Below are 19535 nucleotides of genomic sequence, written 5' to 3'. Positions count from 1 at the left end.
ACCTGTCAGAAACATAAAAGAATGTTCAGTACGTTCTCTCTCTCCCGTTATCCCTTTTTGACGTTTGTTCGCCTTTTTGAAGAAAACTCGAGTTTTAGGACTCGGATTCAAGCAAGGGTAGAGTCATAATGATTCTAGGGAAGATTAAAATCTTATTAGCTGGAGGATTTAGCGAGAAACAACATAATCAGAGGTAATTTAAGCTTTGAATTTACGAGTTTCTGTTTCCTAAAGTTTCTTAATTTTTGAATTTGGATTATGTGTTTTGATGAGTTTTTGAGTTTTTTTAAACTTGGGTTTTTATTGTTTTGGGCCATTGGGATGTTTGGGGACTTTGTTTTTGGGATTTGGAGATGTTTGGATAAGTTTATGGAGGATTTAAAATGAGAAAATGGTGTTTTTCTGGCTGGGTTCGAGGTCAAACTGCAGCCCTGTTCTTGGGCGCCGTGACTCAAGCTTGACGAAGAAGGTGAAGGGGGCTGCTAGGCTATTGAGCCGCGGCGCCTGTTAGGAGTGTCGCGGTGCTAGTGCAGGCAGATAAGGGCTTTGGGCCCTGACTTGAGCGAGGTTGTGGCTCCAGTGTTTAGGGCTGTGGCTCAAAAGGGGAAAAGTGGCCAAAGTGGATTTTTATTCGTGAGAACTTAAACCTAAGGGCTCGGGAGCAATCTTACTACTCGGTTTGGTAGGATTCGACGTCTCGGAGGCTAGGACTCGATCTGGAAGCCTTTATTTACAAGTTTTTCACAGGATTCTATATTATGTTTGTGAATAGGTTATTGCTAGAGGTTCAGAATCAAGATCATGCTCGAGGGTCGTTTATTGGTAACTTGTTCTTGGACCAAAGGTAAGAAAACTGCACCTAGTACGTGATGCATGTGATACATGTGATTATGGCATGGCATGAATGTTGAATATGGAATTGATCAGAGCTTAAGTCTCTGGAAACGTGCATGATAATAATTATGCTGGTGATTGTTGATGAAGCATGTTGAGTGCTCTAAATTTGGATATCTGTTGCATTGTGAATGCTGGAATACATTGTTTATTTGAGCTACGCACTGACTTATTAGTTAGAAACGGCAATGGTGTTTAGTGCTGGTCGTGAAGCTCTGACTTATCAGTCATGATTTGCAATAGTACTGAGTGTTGGTCGTATGGAATTGACTTATGAGTCAAGGGCTGCAATAACACATTGAACTCTAGTCGATATGATTAGATTTAATCAACTAGAGCATTATATGCTCGACTGAACTATTGGTCGAAGAAAACTAAAGCGCTTGGCTAGTATAAGGCTAGTTACTTAGAGCCAAGGCTAAAAGGCTCAGGTGACTGGAAAGTCACATGGCTTAGGGCGCAGGACCCCCAGAATGACTTAATACTCATCTCTTCAGGGTGCAAGACTCCAGATTGACTTAATAGTAATCTATTCGAGGCACATGGCCTCAGATTGACTTAATAGTCATCTATTCAGGGCGTAGGACCCCATACTAACTTAATAGTCATCTATTCAGGGCGCAAGACCCCAGATTGACTTAATAGTTATTTATTCATGGTTCCCCATAATGACTTAATGGTCATCTATTCAGGGCATAGGACCCCAAATTGACTCAACAATCATCTAATCAGGGCGCAGGACCCCATAATCATTTATTTGTACTTGCTTGCATGCATGAATAGGGTTATTACTACTAGGCATGCTTATTATGATTTGGTGACATGTTATGAACTGCTTATGAGCATGTTTGAGTTTTCTTGCTGAGCCTCGGCTCACGGGGACTATGTGGTGCAGGGAAAGGTAAAAGAAAGTTGGACCATCCTTAAGTTGGAGAACTTAGGTTATGATGTGTACATATGCGGCTGCTCAACCACCACGGCCGAGGGTTTAAAGAGGAACTAGGGTTAAACCCTATTTTTCCACTTAGATCGGGTAGTTGTAAATCTGTAGAGTTTAAGAACTTTACTTAGCTAGTTAGATAGCAGCAGCAGCAGCAGCAGCAGCAGCAGCAGCAGCAGGAGAGCAGTAGCAGGAGCAGCAGCAGCAGCAGCAGCAGCAGTAGCAGTAGCAGTAGCAGTAGCAGTAGCAGTAGTAGTAGTAGTAGTATGTTTATTACTGTGGATTTTGGTAGTAGTATGTTTATTACTGTGGATTTTGGTTCAAGCTGGGACTTAGTTGGACACTCGTAGCAACACTTGTAGATTTTATAAATTTAACCTATAAATTAAGAATATTAATTATAACCTAAGTTTTGATTAATATGACTGATTATGAAGATAATATATATTATACTATAAGGTTTAGATAGACCAATAAGATATTAACACTTGTCATGTGTATATTTAATGAGGAATAGTTTATTAAGAATAATATTTGAAAATCCTAGAGTCTGCCAGCAGCTTTGAAATCGTTAAAGGACTTAGTCAAGGCTATTTACTCAATTCAAATTAGGCTGAAAAAGTGTAATTATGTGTATAATATTTCAGCGTATGCCGATATATCGCAGCTCTAGGGGGCGATATATCGCCACACGAGAATACGAAAAACACGTAACTTCGCACGACGACTTCGACGAGCCTTGGGAATATTAGCCCAGGCGATATATCGCCTAGCATGGGCAATATATCGTCGGTAGTGCATAATTTTTGAATAATTTTGAAACCGAGCTCATTTTAATCCTTAACCTCTTGATAAGTCCAAAATCTTTTTGACCGAATCTTCAGCCTCTACTGAACGATTATTCAAATGTTTTTTTAATTAAAAAGTCATTATTTTAGTCAAGCTAAATGAAGATCTTTTCATTCTTGAACTCTATAAATAGGACCTAGTACCCAGCCATTTCTTCATTCATCAAGCTGAGTTCAGAGCCTGCAAGCTGCTAGGTTTACTTTAGAGTGTTAAACACTTGGGTTGGGGTTATAAGCTTTATCATTATAACTTATAAAACACTTAGGAAGTAAGGTTCATAGTGTGTTTATCGTTATAGAGGTGTAGTTCGGGTATAGCAATTTCAAAGGTATTCCTATTCTTAGTTCCTTTCTGTATTGTTTCATTAGTTCTTATAGTTTTTCTCTACTCAAATCCTAACTCAGTATTCTTTATTCTTGGTTAGGCATCTAAGCTCTTTGAACTTGAGGTTCTTGTTGGTAAGTATCTTTTCAATGGTGTAGTTCATTCTTTTCATCTCTTTTCTTTAGAATACTCACCTCTCTATTAATGGTTTTTAGGAGTGTTCCAAAATCCCGACTTTGTTCTCATCATCCCGGTATTTTTGGTAAGGAAAATAGGGTAGTTCTTATGTGATATGTGTTATGTTTATATAAAAGTGTTATGATTATGATATAGTATGATTTTATGTGTTATGATATATGTATGTTTGGGGCTTATAGTTGTTATATAGTAAACCCTATCACTTTTACGTTTTGGGGCTTATAGTTGCTATATAGCAAACCCCAACACTTTTATGTCTTTGGGGCTTATAGTTGCTTAACTAGCAAACCTCATTATAGTATGAGGCTTATAGTTGCTTAGTTAGCAAACCCCAATAGTCACCATGTACATGGGTTAGAATTATATGTGTTATAGTATATGATATATATTCATAGTTTATATATGATTATGTTTCATGCTTGTAGTAGATTTTCCTTGCTGGGCATTAGGCTCATTCCTTTATGTTTTATAAGTGCAGGAAAATAGTTATGGCGACGGGAAGGTTCTTGGCAGCTTGGGAATGTGTATTGAGGGAGAATGGAATCGATGGACTGCGTGAACGATTAGAGGATGAAGTTGTTTCTAGTCATTTCAAATTATGCTTTACATGTATTTTTCGCACTGTGTTTTATAACGAATTTTAAGATTTAAAGTTATGATTATTTTAATATTTTCAAAACAATGGGATCACATACCCTAACCGAATTTTTTTTATGTATTTATCCTTTGCTTTACAGTTTATAATAAAGTTATGGTTATTTCATATATATGTTTTCTTAAGATTAGTGTCTGTGTATAGTAGTTATTAATGGTCCAAAGTCTAGAATAGTTGGGTCATTACAAAATATTTTATTGTAATTAACCTTTTAAATGTATTTTGGGATCCCAATATATACAGTAAATTTTTTAGTGAAACGTTTGTATCATTGACAAAAAAATTTAACCCTAAACTGTTAATCACATTTAGTTACACGATTATGGCCAAATGACTCGTTTAACGAGTTTAACACTATTTAAAATACACATTGTAACGGTCACTGGGTAGTAGGGCGTTACAATTGCAAGAGTAGGTATTAAGCATACCCTGGTCTTATTGACCTTATCAAAACTAGTGTAATCTACTACTACAAGCACACACACTAGTATATTCATGTTATTGCCAAGAAAGGGAAAGGCTAACTTACCTGGAGTCCTTAGTTCCCAGCTAGATCCTTAATACTGCTATTCGTTTTTCCCTTTTGCGATTACTGTAATTAGTACAGTATACTCAGATTAAACTATGGCATATACTTATAGCTAATATTTTACAATAGCTAAATGCAATAAACTCTCATGGATTCTATATTGTAGCCTCTTATACACTTCATAGTGTATAATGCCGGGTTTTCATTTCAGTCTTTAAGTTATCGTACGAATATTGTTCTCACAGTAACATGCTCTCCATAACATGTGTTTTAATATTTCTTCAAGAAGGAATTATCTTATTTGATCATTCGGTACTCGGTTTTAGAAAAATGAGTTAACAAAATCGCATCTTTAGAAAAATACCATAATTTTCATCCCTTTATGAAGTTTAAAATTTCATTTCATAATACCAAAATAGTCCTTTTTGACTCTTTAATTTTTTTTTTTTTTTTTTGAAAAGTCACCATTTGTTTATAAAGATCATTTTTAGCCTAAACTTCTATTTTTACCAAGTTTAATGATAATCTAAAACCTCTTTTGTGTATTTTTTAAAAGAAGGGAAATTGGACCCTTAATTTATTAAAATAGTAAAAATCATATTTTATTTATCTCAAACTTATTTTAGATTTGTTTAACATCCAAATCCTTGGTTACTTTTATAAAAAGAATCATTTTCCAACTTCCACAATTTTACTTCTTTATTTAAAGCGATAAAATTCCATTTTTAAACATTTTCCATATGTTGAGTTTTTGGCCAAAGCCCTTAAACTTTCGTCCATTTATTCTTTGCTATAAGGACGCAAACTAGGTGAAAACCTCACGTCAAAAATAGTTTTAGGTTAAGAGAACTAACCTCCCAAAAATCAATTTTCATTATGGTCCGAAATTACTACTTTTCAGATTTTATGGAAAATTTAGAAAATTTGTTTCTCTTAAACCGTAATACTTTTTTCTCTTAAATTTTGCAGAGGTCCTGATAAATATCTTAACTAACTTCCTTCAAAATTTCATAAATTTTGGGATAGTAAAACTCATTCAAATAATTAAGGCAATCTAGGCAGTGCTTGCTGCCCAAAAGTTTTTTTCTAGATTTTAGGGCAAACTTTGAAAAAAAAAATTCTTTTAAACTATAAAATATTTTCCCCTAAAATTTTACAAGGACCCTTATACTTTTATCAAATAACATCATACTTAATTTCATAGCTTTGAGATTAGTAAAACTCATTCAAAGATAAAGAAATATGGGTTGCGCATGCTGCCCATAAATTTTCTAGATTTGCATCACAATGCCAAAAAGTGCATAACTTGGGCTTAAAAATATTTTTTTGTGATTTTCCAAAGCCTAAAATCAAGTACTATAAAAGCACTACACAACTACATAAATTATTTTCACAAAACGAAGCATTAGTGTAAGATATGATCCGTTGGAAGCCAGACCATGAATTTTGGCAACATGCATTATTTTTACTCACACTTAACCACAACAAGCATTTCTAGCATAAACCCTAGCCACATGCATGCATGAAATTCATCATATAACACAACCTCAATCATAAGCACAGAAATAAGCTCAAAAACCATTGAAATATCCTATACAACCAGATCTACAAGAATCACCACAAAACCTAAAGAAAACAACCATAGATTCTACCTTTTGAAGCCCTAGCTTGGAGATGTATTCCTTAGTTCTTCAAAAGCTTTCCTTGGTGCTCTAAACTCTCAAAACTGAGCCCCAAGCCCCACATGCAGATTTTTAAGAAGATATTAAGGTAGAAAGAAAACTAGATGAGGGACAAGAACATGCAAGTTTACAAAAACCTCTTACCTTGCTTTATTTGATCACAACTAGTGTTCAACTTTGAGATCCAAATAGTAAAGGCTTCTCTTGAATCCTAAAACACAAAAAAAATTCCATGCATGGCTTTTAGATCACATGCATGCACAAGGAACCCTAAGTTTCGAGTTTGAAGGAGGAGAGAAGGAAAATGCACAAGGGAACATTATACTTACAATAGACAAGAAAATCTCTTCTTGAAGCTTTTTTCTTCTCCAATGGGGAAGAGGAGTACTAGCTCTCTAGGATTTAAATTTTTTTGCAGCAACAGAGGAGAAAGAGAGGTGTATTTTGGTTTTGGAGAGAGAGAACTTGAGAGAGAGTGTCTTTCTTTTTGAGAAATAATTAGTCTTGTGTAAAAATGTAAGAGACTTTTCTCATTCCTTAGCTTTTGGGGTATGTAACCTAGCTTAGGAGAGCCCTAGGGACCCTACTCCTAGGCTATGCCCCCCCCCCCCCCCCCCCTCTCCCTCTCTTCCCCTTTGAATTTACTTTTTTGCCCTTGCTTAAGTTACCTCACACATAAAGAACTCAATGGCCCTATGGAAATTTTATGCTCTTAATTTTTCCCTTAATTTTAACATATAGTTTTTAAACTTTCAAGCATAAAATTAATTGAATAATTTGTCACCAAAAAAATAATATTTGTCACACTATCAAAGGATTTTTGTCAATTTATCACATATTGACCAAAATGTCCTTAAAAGCCCGAGCAAGAAAGTTTCACTCTTAAGTCCAGTTAATTGGAATTCAAACCTCAATCCATTCTCTTAAAATTTATTGGCTCAACAATAAATTCCCAGTTGCCAAAAAAATAATATTTGTATGCCATTGTATTTCCTATTTCATTTAATCCGAGATTTTTCTCCCATTAGGGTTTACCCATTGGTCTGAGACCAATCTTTCTTTGCATAAAACTAGATCTTTTACCAGATCATCACAACGACTATAAAAATTCACGAATTATCACAAATTCATATAATATCATTTATCAAAATAATATTCCACATAATTCTTCACCAGCTCGAACTGGCTACTAATGTGTGTTCAAAACACGAGATGTCACAGTCAATGTATATTTCACACTTCTCCCCATATAAGTAATGTCGTCACACCTTAAATGCAAATACCACTGCTGCCAACTCTAGGTCATGAGTAGTGTGGATGCCAAAAATCCACCAAGGCAAAAATCTCTGATCCCTGGTTGAAATACATGGCTAAGGGTCACTTAGTCCTGCTATCGGGCTCAGGCCTATAGGTCTCACGAGACCATGTTCTAGCCAACACTCCCAAGTGCCCATGAGGCCTCCGCCTTAATGAAGACCAAATCGCCTTGCGCCCAGGTGCCATGCACCCTTGCGCCTCGCTGAACACCAAAGGCCTCCCACCATGGTCTCGCGCCAAGGGTCCTGCACCACGGCCTCGCGTGCGGAGCCTCGTCTTGCTCCATTCATCTTGCGTCAGGTGGACATCTCGCACACGGAGGGCGCCTCACACTTGGAGGGTGCCTTGCACCTCGAAGGGGCCTCGTGTCAGGAGGGCCTCGGAGACCCCCACGCCACGCCTCGCGAGACCAGTGTGCCCAGCAAGACCACCACGCCTCGCGCGCTGGCACCACGTCGCGTGCCCAGCAAGTCCCCCACGCCTCGCGTGCTGCCACCACGCCACACCTCGCGCACTACCTCCACACCGCATGCTCAGTGAGACCACCATACCTCGTGTGCTACCACCATGTCGCGTGCCCAGCGAGACCCCCACGCCTCGTGCACTGCCACCATGCTACACCTCGTGCGCTGCCACCACGTCGCGTGCCCAACGAGACTACCATGCCTCACGCGCTGCCATCTTGTCAAATCCCCATGAACCTCTTGAGGCATGTAGCTCGCTGAAGAGGCCCTATCCCATTTTTTGGGAGGTGCCACCAGCAAGATGCACCTGACACATAGGTTCCAAAGGAATTCCCAAGTATGCTTACTTAGCCAAATATTGAGGAGCTCAAGACATAAATGCACCCCATTAAAGTGGTGGAGTGGATGGACTTCACGTACAGGTACGGAAGGTACAAACAAGACAAAAGGAACCAAGGTAGTGTACAACACCCATACCCTTCAAGTAGTGGTTGTATAAGAACGGTACATGGCAAGTACCCCCTTAGACGGCCTATGAGGTTCGTACCCGACAAGTAGTGGATGTACGGAATGGTACCATGGCAAGATTACTTTGGCAGACCCCTGACACATACTGGGGTCGACCACCACTCCTCCAACAACACTACAACCTACAACATGGATATGCAGCTCCTTGTCTCTTCGGGACCACAATGTACCAAGAGTCATTAGAGATCACCTATATATAGAGCCTCACTTCATCATTGAGAGGGGTTGGAAAATTCTTTGAATACTCAGGTTATTAAGCAATATAAGAATGTTTACTCCATTGTTGATCTGCATGTAATTTTTCCTTAAGTTTATTCTAAGTCCTTATCTAGCAATCTTCTTACTAAGCTTTGAGTTTTCTGACCTAACATTGTTGACGAGTTCTCACCATCAACAAGTAGGATATGGCTGCTCATACTCTTTCAACTATCTTGAGGCATAGGCAATCATATTCCAAGCCTACATCAGAGCACAACCCAACCCTTTCCTCAAGGCATCACAATAAACCACAAACTTTTCCTTGTTTGAAGGAAGATTGAGTACCAGTGCAGTGATCAATCGTTGTTTCAACTCCTAGAAGTTGTTTTCACATCTATCAGTCCACACAAACTTCAAATTCTTACGCATCAACTCAGTTAAGGGTGTTGCAATCCTCAAGAATCCATCAAAAAAACGTCAATAGTATCCCGCCAAACCAAGGAAACTTCTAACTTCGGAAGCATTCTTTGGCCTTGGCCATTCTCTCACTGCTTCAATCTTAGTTGGATCAACAATAATCCCATCCTTACTCACAATGTGACCCAGAAATGTTACTTGAGGAATCCAAAACTCACACTTTTTTAATTTTTCATATAACATATGTTCCCTCAACCTCTGTAGTACCAAACGGATGTGTTCTTCATGTTTTTTTATGACTGGGAGTAGACCATTATGTCATCAATAAACACAATCATGAACTTGTCCAAATAATCATTGAACTTTCTATTCATCAGATCCATGAAAACCGTTACGGCATTGGTTAATCAAAAAGACATAACAAAAAAATTCATAATGTATGTATGATAAACGAGTTTTAGACTCGTTTTATTGTGTCCTTTTAGGGAGTGTTTTAGTTAATTAAGTTTATTTTGTTCTATTTTACGCTTGTTTTGGTGTGTTTTTAGGTTTTGAAGGACTCGAGATGCTTTGGAATGAAAAGGGTGATAAATCAACAAAAAGACGAAGATCAGTCGAAAATGGCATTTTGGCCTAGGTAGCGCGACTGCACTGGGATGTAGCACGACCACGCTAGTGCTCAGGAAATGGAAGATTTCTGCAGAATTTTAATGAGGGGTAATTTAGTCTTTTAACTTAGAGGAAACACAATTTTTAGAGCCCTAGACTTGGAGAGGACGGCTGGGATCTCATTAGAAGAGATTGGAACGCTTTTAGATTTCTTTTTTCTTTCTTCTTTCTTCTTTTATCTTTAATTTGTTGGGGTTTTATGCCCTAATTAAAACCCAAATTCTTTGTAATCTCATTTTATTATCAATAAAAGAATAGAAATCATTTTTTGACTTGGTCAATCACTTTGCTCACATGTTTTATTTTCATGATTATTTGTTTAATATAAACTTCTATTAAATCCTGAGCATATAGCTAATCTTATTTATAGTGACGTAATCACAGTGGAATATAAATATGATTATATGTTCAAAATAAGTTAGTCCTAAGATTAGTCAGTGCACCGGATTTACACTGACTTTCCAATCTACGATATGATCTACTTACACATTACAGTGTTATGTTCTTTCCAGAACATTAGCAAAGTAGATAAGATCGGATGTATTTGTTACATCGAACAAGACCGATATTGACAGTTGATAAGATAAGTAAACATACCGTTATTATATATTCTAGTCATATCATATAGTTGACCATAGGTCAATTCAATCTCAATTCTGAGTGGTTAGTATTCTAACTGATTGTATTATTTGAGTTCTTTGACTTGTTCGTTACCAGCTTACCCTACGGACTAGCCCATACTTACATCTTGGGAACTCGGTAGTATAATTGAGTGGGAGTGTTAATCATAGATATGAACATCTATAGCTTCTGATGAAGAAGTGAAACGATGGTTTCCTTTTAGTTTGGTTCAAGGTGTTAAATGATAGAGATCTCATTTCAGTAATTAAATTAGTTTACTGAAATATCATTTACAAGGAACTAAGTGTTTTAAGGATAAAATACAATGAGGGGTAAAACGGTATTTTAGTCCTATCTCATTGTAGACCGTCTATAGAGGATTGAGTGACAATTATGGTTGTAACAATGGATAATTAATAGCGTATCTATATTTGTTATAGAGCGTTCTATGAATTCAAGAGTGCAATTCCAAGTCTATAGTGGAGTCACGAGGAATTAATAAGTTAGTAAATTTATTTGTTAGATTTATGATAACTTATTGGAGCTTGATTTCATAGGCCCATGGTCCCCATTGTACCTTGGATAAAATCATCTAGATAGTCTCAATTAATTGATTTAATCATCAATTAGAATTATCAAAGTTGACCAGGTCAATTTTGGATAGTTTCACAGAGTTGTGTAATTTTGAGAAGAAAAGAGAAATTATGGCAGATTTATTAATTAAGATAAATTGGTATCTAAATTAATAAATAAGTTTAAATCAATGTTCAAAGTATAAATAATTAATTTGATAAAGGATTTAAATAATTATTTAATTAATTAAATCAATAAAAAATAATACAGGCCTTGATTTTAAGTCCAATGGGCTTATAATCAAATGGGAAATTTCACGGGCCTATAGCCCATGATAATTTTGACCTAGGGCTTCAAAATGGCTGTTATTTTATTGATTTTTTAATTAAATTAAATGGCATAATTGAGTCTATAAAAGGAGTGCTTAGAGAGAAGATTTCAGAGACGACAGATAAGTCATAAGTCAGATTTTCTTATAGTTTTATATTCTCTCTAAACACAAGTCCTTTTCTAAGCCACTTTGTTATTTTCTCTTCTTCTCTCTATATCTATCTCATGTGTTGATAATTGCCCACACTAGTCTAGGTGGTTCTAAGGATACATTGGAAGATCGTGAAGAAAATAGAAGATCGGTTCAGTTTCTTGATAATACTCTGTCACAGAGAGGATACAAGAGTTAGAGAAACTGAAGGAAGGACTCTTAATTCCACTGCGTATACTGTAAGTATTATATTATTTGTTTCTCTTTGAATTCAATTTTAGAAACATGTTTTAGGCTATCTCGTATTAATTTGTTTAATATTAGATATACATGAAAATAAATAAAGATCCTGTATAAGTTTATCCAACATAATTATGTTTGGTTTTAGTTTAATTGATGTTAATGTTATGATTATGAATTAAGTTAATTTCTAGGGTTTTTAATTTAGTCTCTTGAAACTCTACTATGAATTAATGCAAAGCTTATGTTTTATTCTTCATTATTGAGATCTTTTCAATTTATGGTTATTTCTTGTGATTGATTAGCCATTTTTTACATGATTTGTATGAGTTTAATTCAAAATCTGAAAAATGAGATTTAAACATGCTATAATTGATTAGACATAGGTTTCGATATTGAACGATTGTATCAATATGATTTGTGTAGCTTATGAGTTTTCATGCTTAATGTCTCTAATATGTTCAGTTTATCACAGAAATGTAGAAAATTCACATAAAGGTTGGAATTTATATATCTTAATTCGAATATAAATTATTTATGCAAACTTGTTTTTGTGAAATAATGCATTAGTGTATAGGAGAGTGGAAAGAAGACGTAATTAAATTCCCTAGTTTCTCATTCATTATATAATTTTGTTTAGTGATATTTGTTTTGAGTTTATAATTATTTTTGTTTCATAATTTTTATGTTTTAGTTTTCTTTTATGATAAATCTTTTTTTTTCCTCATCAGTCTGACTTGCATATCAGCAAGCATTTGCTTCCACCAATGAGGAGCAGGTGGACGGTTCTGATTATCATCATCATTTTTTTGGCCTCGATATTCTCGCCATAGAGTCTAATTGATCGCCTTGGAGGCATTATCTCCAAATGCTTCTATAATCAATGACTAAGGCTTATCAGGCAATTGTGAATATGTTTAATGAATTTTGAGATATGTTTAGTATAATTGATTGGATTTTGTTTTAGTATGAAGCATATTGTGTTTATGTGTATTTGTTGCAATTTTTTGTTGGTTTTAGGATTGAAAAACTGCACAGAATTTTAAATTTTTTTTGGGACTGATTAAGCAGTTTGTGTGCTGGGCACATAGTAAAAAGTCGCTGGGACCCCGGGGTCGTACGGCGTCCATGCGGATCCGTACAACGTCCGTATGACGACCCCATGCAGGACATGCGGCGGGCATTTTTTACCAAAAAAAAAATTGCCAAAAATATCTTAATTTTAATAATTATCTTTTTATTTATTTATTTTATTAAATTAATTCAAATTGTCAAAGTATCTTCTTTTATTCTTATTCTATGATTAACCATGATTGATAAAATTGATTATTTTTATTCTAAAATTGGATATTGATTTTTAAAGTTATGGTAATATCTAGTTGTTTTGGTTGAATTTGAAAATATATATATTTTACAAGGAATAAGATATTTTGGTTGAATTTGAAAATATATATTTTTTTATGATATTTTGGTTTTCATAATAATAAAATTAATTATTTTTGCATAAAAATATAAATTAGATTTATTAATATCTATTATATTTTTTGTGAAATTATTCTATAAAATCAAATATCCCATAGATAATAATTTAATTTTATTAATTTAATATATTTCCTAAAATAACATAATTTGTTGATAAATACAATCCAAATTAACTTACTTAATTATTGATGGATTTTATTTAAATTGACTTAATTATTTTTACAAAATTGTAATTAATAATGAATTTTGTGTTGATAAATTCTAGATTAATTAATTATGGTATTTTTGCAAATGTGATTAATTGTGATATTTTTGCCTAAACACATAGATATTGATCATTTAGTAACATGATTAGGATATTCGATTCTGTGACATATCTGTGAACTATATTTGATTTTTGCAATTGGGCTTAGATGTATATAGTGGCACATATGTTTGGATATATATGTGGATTTGGTTGCCAAATAAAATATTCATGTCCAACCGACGCAAGTCGATTTAAATGAAGAAAGTACCACTGTTCTTGAGCAAACAGTCACGGGGCCTCGTCGTAGTGGGATGGTTTCTAGGAACCCAGATCGCTATGGTTTGGATGGTGAAACCAATATGGTTGTTGGTGACACTAGTGACGATGATCCATTGTCTTTCAAATAGGCAATGGCTAGCCCTAAAAAGGAACTATGGCTTGAAGCCATGAAACAGAAAATAGAGTCCATGTATTCAAATTCCATATGGGATTTTTTGGAAGCACCTAGTGATTTTAGGGTAATTGGGTGTAAGTGGATCTACAAGAAGAAACGAGGTGTTGATGGAAAGATCAAAACTTATAAAACTCGATTAGTGGTGAAGGGTTATACCCAAAGATAAGGCATGGAATATGAGGAAACTCTTAGTTTGGTAGCCATGATTAAGTCCATTCGCATCTTCCTATCCATAATAGTCACTCTCGACTATGAGATCTTGCAAATGGACGTCAAGAAAAATTTTCTTAACGGGAAGCTTAACGAAGTCATTTATATGGATCAGCCAGACGGATTTAAGGTAGGTGGACAAGAACGAAAAGTTTACAAGTTGAATAGGTCCATTTATGGACTAAAGCATGCCTCTCGTTCCTAGAATCTAAGGTTTGATGAGATAATCAAAACCTATGGCTTTGAACAAAATATTGATGAGCCTTGTGCTTACCAACTAAGGGCAAATCAAATAGTGGTATTTCTGGTTCTTTATGTAGATGATATCTTACTCATTGGAAACAATATTGAGAAATTATCAGATGTGAAGAATTGCATATGCACTCAATTCCAAATGAAGGATTTGGGTGAAGCGAGTTATGTTCTAGGTTTCCAAATCATTAAGGATAGAAAGAACAAACTCTTAGCTCTATCTCAAGAAGCTTATATTGATAAAGTGCTTGAATGTTTCTCACTAACAAATTCCAAGAAAGGATGTCTACCATCCCGCCATGTAATTCATCTTTCAAAGAAGCAATCTCCCCAAACTCCTGAAGAGGAAGATGCAATGAGAAAAGTTCCTTACGCATATGCAATTAGAAGTCTGATGTATGCTATGTTGTGTACTAAACCAGATATATGCTATGCACTGGGCGTAGTGAGCATGTATCAGTCAAACTCAGGACTGAAACATTGGATATCAGTTAAGCATATCCTAATGTATTTAAGACGGACTAGGGATTATATGTTAGTATACAAGCACTACAACAATTTTGCTTATATATTAAGTCAAAATATTACATATATTTAGAAGTGCTATAAATATATACTAATAAAAACAAACAAGCTGAAATTTTACCCAAAAGGCGGCAAGTGAAAATACTTACCGCCAAATGAAAATGAAAAATATCATTTGGGTTTCCTCTCTCTCTCTCATTCGAATTCAGCTCACCCTAATCACGCCTCATCCTCTCTCTCTCGCCTTCATTTTATCAGTTCCCTCTCCATTCTCCATTGCGCTCTCTCTCACCGAGTCTATCGACTCTCTCCATCACGCCATGACCACGCCTAGCTAAAGCTCTCTCTCTAACAGAGTCTATCGACTCTCTCTTCCTCAAGCCCCGATACTCTAAAGTCCGACTGAACAACACCATGTTTAGTCTCTCTTCACTCTTTCCCGTTGAGCTGTTGGAGCACACACGAGCACGGAGCAGCTAAACCAAGACCCAGGTAACCCAATATAATATGTATTGATCCCATATATTTAATTGAGAACTTTTCCTTTCATGTTGATTGAAAAAAAAATTGACATTAGCTTCAGATATATGAAAATTTGACTTAAGAATTCATCAGTAGATTGAACCAATTTCAAGGATGCTGCTGCTTCTGGAACTCGAACCAATTTCAAGGAAAGCTTGTCGTGGCAGGCTCATAGAGGCCTCGTTCTCTCTTTCGTTATCACAGCATATGGTACCTCAACTGGATCCGCAGTGTTATGATTTAACTTTATCATTTACATTTTTTATTGCCCAAATTTCATTTCTTTGGCTTAAAGAAAATTTTGTCTTGATTTTTGCGGTTCCAGGAGACCTGTGGTCGGGTTCAGAGGCTGGTGTTATTAAGATATGGCCTTGGGAAGCTATTGAAAGATCTTTATCTTTAACTGTTGAAGAAAGGCCCATGGCTACACTACTTGTAGAGAGGTCCTTCATTGACCCAAGGGGCCAACTCGCTGCAAATGGTTTCGTCAATGTCTTTAATTCTGATGTCAAGTACCTCTTATCTGATGATTCCAGAGCCAAAGTGTGGACTGCTGGTTATTTATCCTTTGCATTATGGTACGCCTACATTCCCGCTTCCCATTATTTGCTCTCTACACGTCTAAAAATAGTTTTCGTGGAATTTTTTTTTTTTTGAACTCTTACAATATGAATATAAGATGACATTTTCAAATAATTGTTTGTGAAGTTCTTGACCAGTCATAACTTATATTATGGGCACAATATGTTCCTGATGATTTTTGAATGAACATGATTGAAGCCAATATCTTAGACACTGAATTTAATCATAAGTTGTACTTTTATATATGTGGGTATGTAAAATTGTAAATGCTATTTGTTTATCTGCTAACTTTGATACTTTAATGTTTCCATTAAGCGCTCTTGCCCATGCAATATAATATGTAAATCTAAGAATAATTTGATTGCTGAATGCTGGGAAAAGAATAAAATTTAATTATGCAATGAAAATGAGAGGTGAATGTTCAACTAATCACGAGCCTTTTTTCTTAGAATTAATTAAAGGAATTAATACATGGAATTATAACATGATTTATGATTATTTATTTCTTTTGTTTTTTTAGCGCATAAAATATCTGTTTCTCTTTATAATGACTTTTCTTGTTTCCTGACTGTAGGTAGGTCTTGAGGAGAGTTCTGTTGGGCAGTGGTGGCTGGATATGATTGACAAAACATTGGATGAAGGATCAACATTTGAACGAGTTGGTTCTAGGCAGTTAGTAGGCTTGCTTATTGCTGCATGGTTGGTATTTTCTATCAAAAACTCTTTTGTGAATTGTTATTGTTATTATTTTTTCAATGTCTCAGATGTAGAGACTTAATTTTGCGTCACCATTTTTTAAGTGTCGTGTCTGATTAACTCCTTAATAACTTCAAGTATTTAACCTATTACTAACTGTATCTCAAGTGAACTCAGTTGTTTCTTACTTTCTTAAAATCAAGTGGGTAATTTTTAGTTTGTTTGTCTTGAACTAGATTTTCTCAGGAATAAGGATAGAAACCTTATATTTAAGATTTTTTTGTTCTTCTCTTCCATGCTTTTGCATTCGGCCTACTTAATCTTTTTATGGTCTCTTTGTCAGTTAAGATTTTTCATTAATGATTGTTGAATGTCATCCTTTAGGGTGAGAACTGATATTAGAGCTTATGTTGGAGATGTTGATGCAGTAGTAGTTCTGTGTGGCTTTGGGCGTGCCATTGGTAATAAGGTAGGCTCTTTATGTTAATTTGAATGACATGATTGTGATGCATACATTGTTGTTACTTTTATTCATTCAAAGACTTGATGGTTTCCAAAAGGTTTCTTTATGGTTTCCATTTGGCTTATAGATCTATATATGTTCATGCCTGCTGATGCATATACTCAACATAAGTAAATATGTGAACTGCCTTTTGTCTAAATAGAAATTGATGACTTTTTTTTAGGGAGCTGTTGGTTTGAGGATGAGAGTGTATGATCGAATAATGTGCTTTGTTAACTGTCACTTCGCTGCACATCTAGAAGCGGTTAATCGTCGCAATGCAGACTTTGATCATGTATACTGGACAATGTCCTTCAGTCGACCAACTAATCTCTTCAATGCCGCTTCCGGTACAATACTGTACCTATTCTTTTTTAGTTCGCTTGTCTTCTCAATGTATTTATTTTGGCTTGTTTATAGATCTGGATTGCCATTGGTCCTTTCTGTTGCAGCTAGTGCTTCATGTGCTGCTCAGGTGCTTCGAAATACAACTATATGTACATGTCATCACTGTAGCATGCTAAATTGGTCTGAGTTATTTTTGTTTTCAAAGTTAAATAGTTTCAGTTCATTTTATGAAGCATTGTTGTCTTCACAGACTGGTGTTGCCTACTCTGCTGAAGGGATGCCTGAATTATCTGAGGCAGACATGGTCATGTATCTTGGTGATCTTAATTATCGATTAGATGGTATATCTTGTGATGAAGCTAGAGATTTTGTGTCACAAAGATGTTTCGATTGGCTTAGAGAAAAGGATCAACTTAGAGCAGAAATGGAAGCTGGAAATGTCTTTCAAGGAATGTGTGAGGCAGATATTTGGATTCCTCCCACATACAAGTTTGAAAGACACCAAGTTGGTTTAGCAGGTAACTTTTTCTGTGCAAGTAGTATTGTTCAGTTTATGCCAATTGAACTGTTCGAGAGAGGGGTGGTTGGGGTAGTTTGTATCTCTTCTAATCAGGTGTTTAGCAGGTAAAAGAAATCTTGTAGGTGGGCTTTCGTTCCTGCTGTAGAGCTTTTCATTGAAGCTGATAAAAAGCTTCCGGAAATAATTGACTTGTTTGTAAATTATCTTTTTGTAGGGTATGATTCAGGTGAAAAGAAGCGAATTCCAGCTTGGTGTGATAGAATCATATACCGTGATAGCCGTTCAACCATTGCATCAGAATGCAGTTTGAAGTGTCCTGTAGTTTCCTCAATATTGCAGTAAGTGATTCTAATATGTAACATATATTTTTTTTCCCAATTGCAATAAAGTATAAAAACAAATGGAATGTATCTCATAATTTTTTATCTGGTCTAAGGCCATCCAGGTGGCCTTTAGAACCCCCTTAAATTCTTCCAGTGAGATACTAGTTAAATTTCTACGGGTTTACAGGGATGCATTTCTTTATTCTGTATTTAATAGGGTTGTGATTGTCAAGGCCATATTTGGATGCATGTACTTATCAAAAGAAGCTCATCAGTTTTGTTTCTGGCTAAGTCTCTAGCTCTTTAGTTCATATTAATCTGCTCAAAATTTGATGTTCAAAACTTCAAATCACACATATGAAGGGAGGGAACAGAGTTGAGAAAAAATGCTCAATAATTTTATTAAAATTTCATGTGTACTGGACTAACACCTGTGACAACTTATACTGATATCTTTTCTACTCCTGTCTAGGATACACTGACACCATGGTTTTATACTTAAATACCTGCCATCTTCTGTTTGATAGGTATGAGGGTTGCATGGATGTGACAGACAGTGATCATAAGCCTGTCCGCTGCATCTTTGCTGTTGATATTGCACGAGTTGATGAATCAGTTAGGAGACAGGAGCTTGGAGAGATTCTTGGAACAAATAAGAAAGTCAAAGCTATACTTGAAAAACTGTGCAAGATTCCCGAAACAATCATCAGCACAAACAACATAATTCTTCAAAACAAGGACACATCGATCTTGCGTATTACCAATAAATGTGGGGAAAGAGATGCATTATTTTAAATCCTTTGTGAAGGACAAACTATCGTTAATGAGGATGGGCTTGCATCAGATCATTGTCCTAGAGGCTCCTTTGGCTTTCCTCGTTGGCTTGAGGTAACTTGTTTTGCTTTTAAAAAAGAACAATAGTTATACTTTTGCAGGTTCTTATTTTGTTTGGTTGAGAGGATTACAAAATTATACTGTGTTTTTATTACTTGGCTCGTTTTATTTTTCAGTTATATATATATATATTAGTGATATGATGTTCAAATTTTAAATTTGTTGCAAAGCTACACCACTAGTGCTAAGAAATATCAGTAAAAGAATTTAGAAAGACATTTCTAATCCTGATAAATTTGTAATTTAAGAAACATATAGAGAGGAAGTGATCTATTAAATGCATACTAAGATGGCCAACAATAAATTTCAACTTTTTACTATACATGTCTTTAACATATATAAAATGTACCTATATAAAATGATTGTGTTCTGTTGCATTGCATTAGGTGTTTAAAAAGT

General features: G+C 35.3%; 1 pseudogene; it reads left to right on the top strand.

Moving 5' to 3' along the window:
• The first annotated feature begins 15691 nt into the window (after positions 1-15691).
• Positions 15692-19273, top strand: LOC133779772 (type II inositol polyphosphate 5-phosphatase 15-like; annotated as a pseudogene).
• Positions 19274-19535: the final 262 nt, after the last annotated feature.

Source organism: Humulus lupulus, chromosome 5 (assembly GCF_963169125.1).
Source record: "Humulus lupulus chromosome 5, drHumLupu1.1, whole genome shotgun sequence".
NCBI lineage: Eukaryota > Viridiplantae > Streptophyta > Magnoliopsida > Rosales > Cannabaceae > Humulus > Humulus lupulus.
This window is presented reverse-complemented; position numbering and strand designations above follow the sequence as displayed.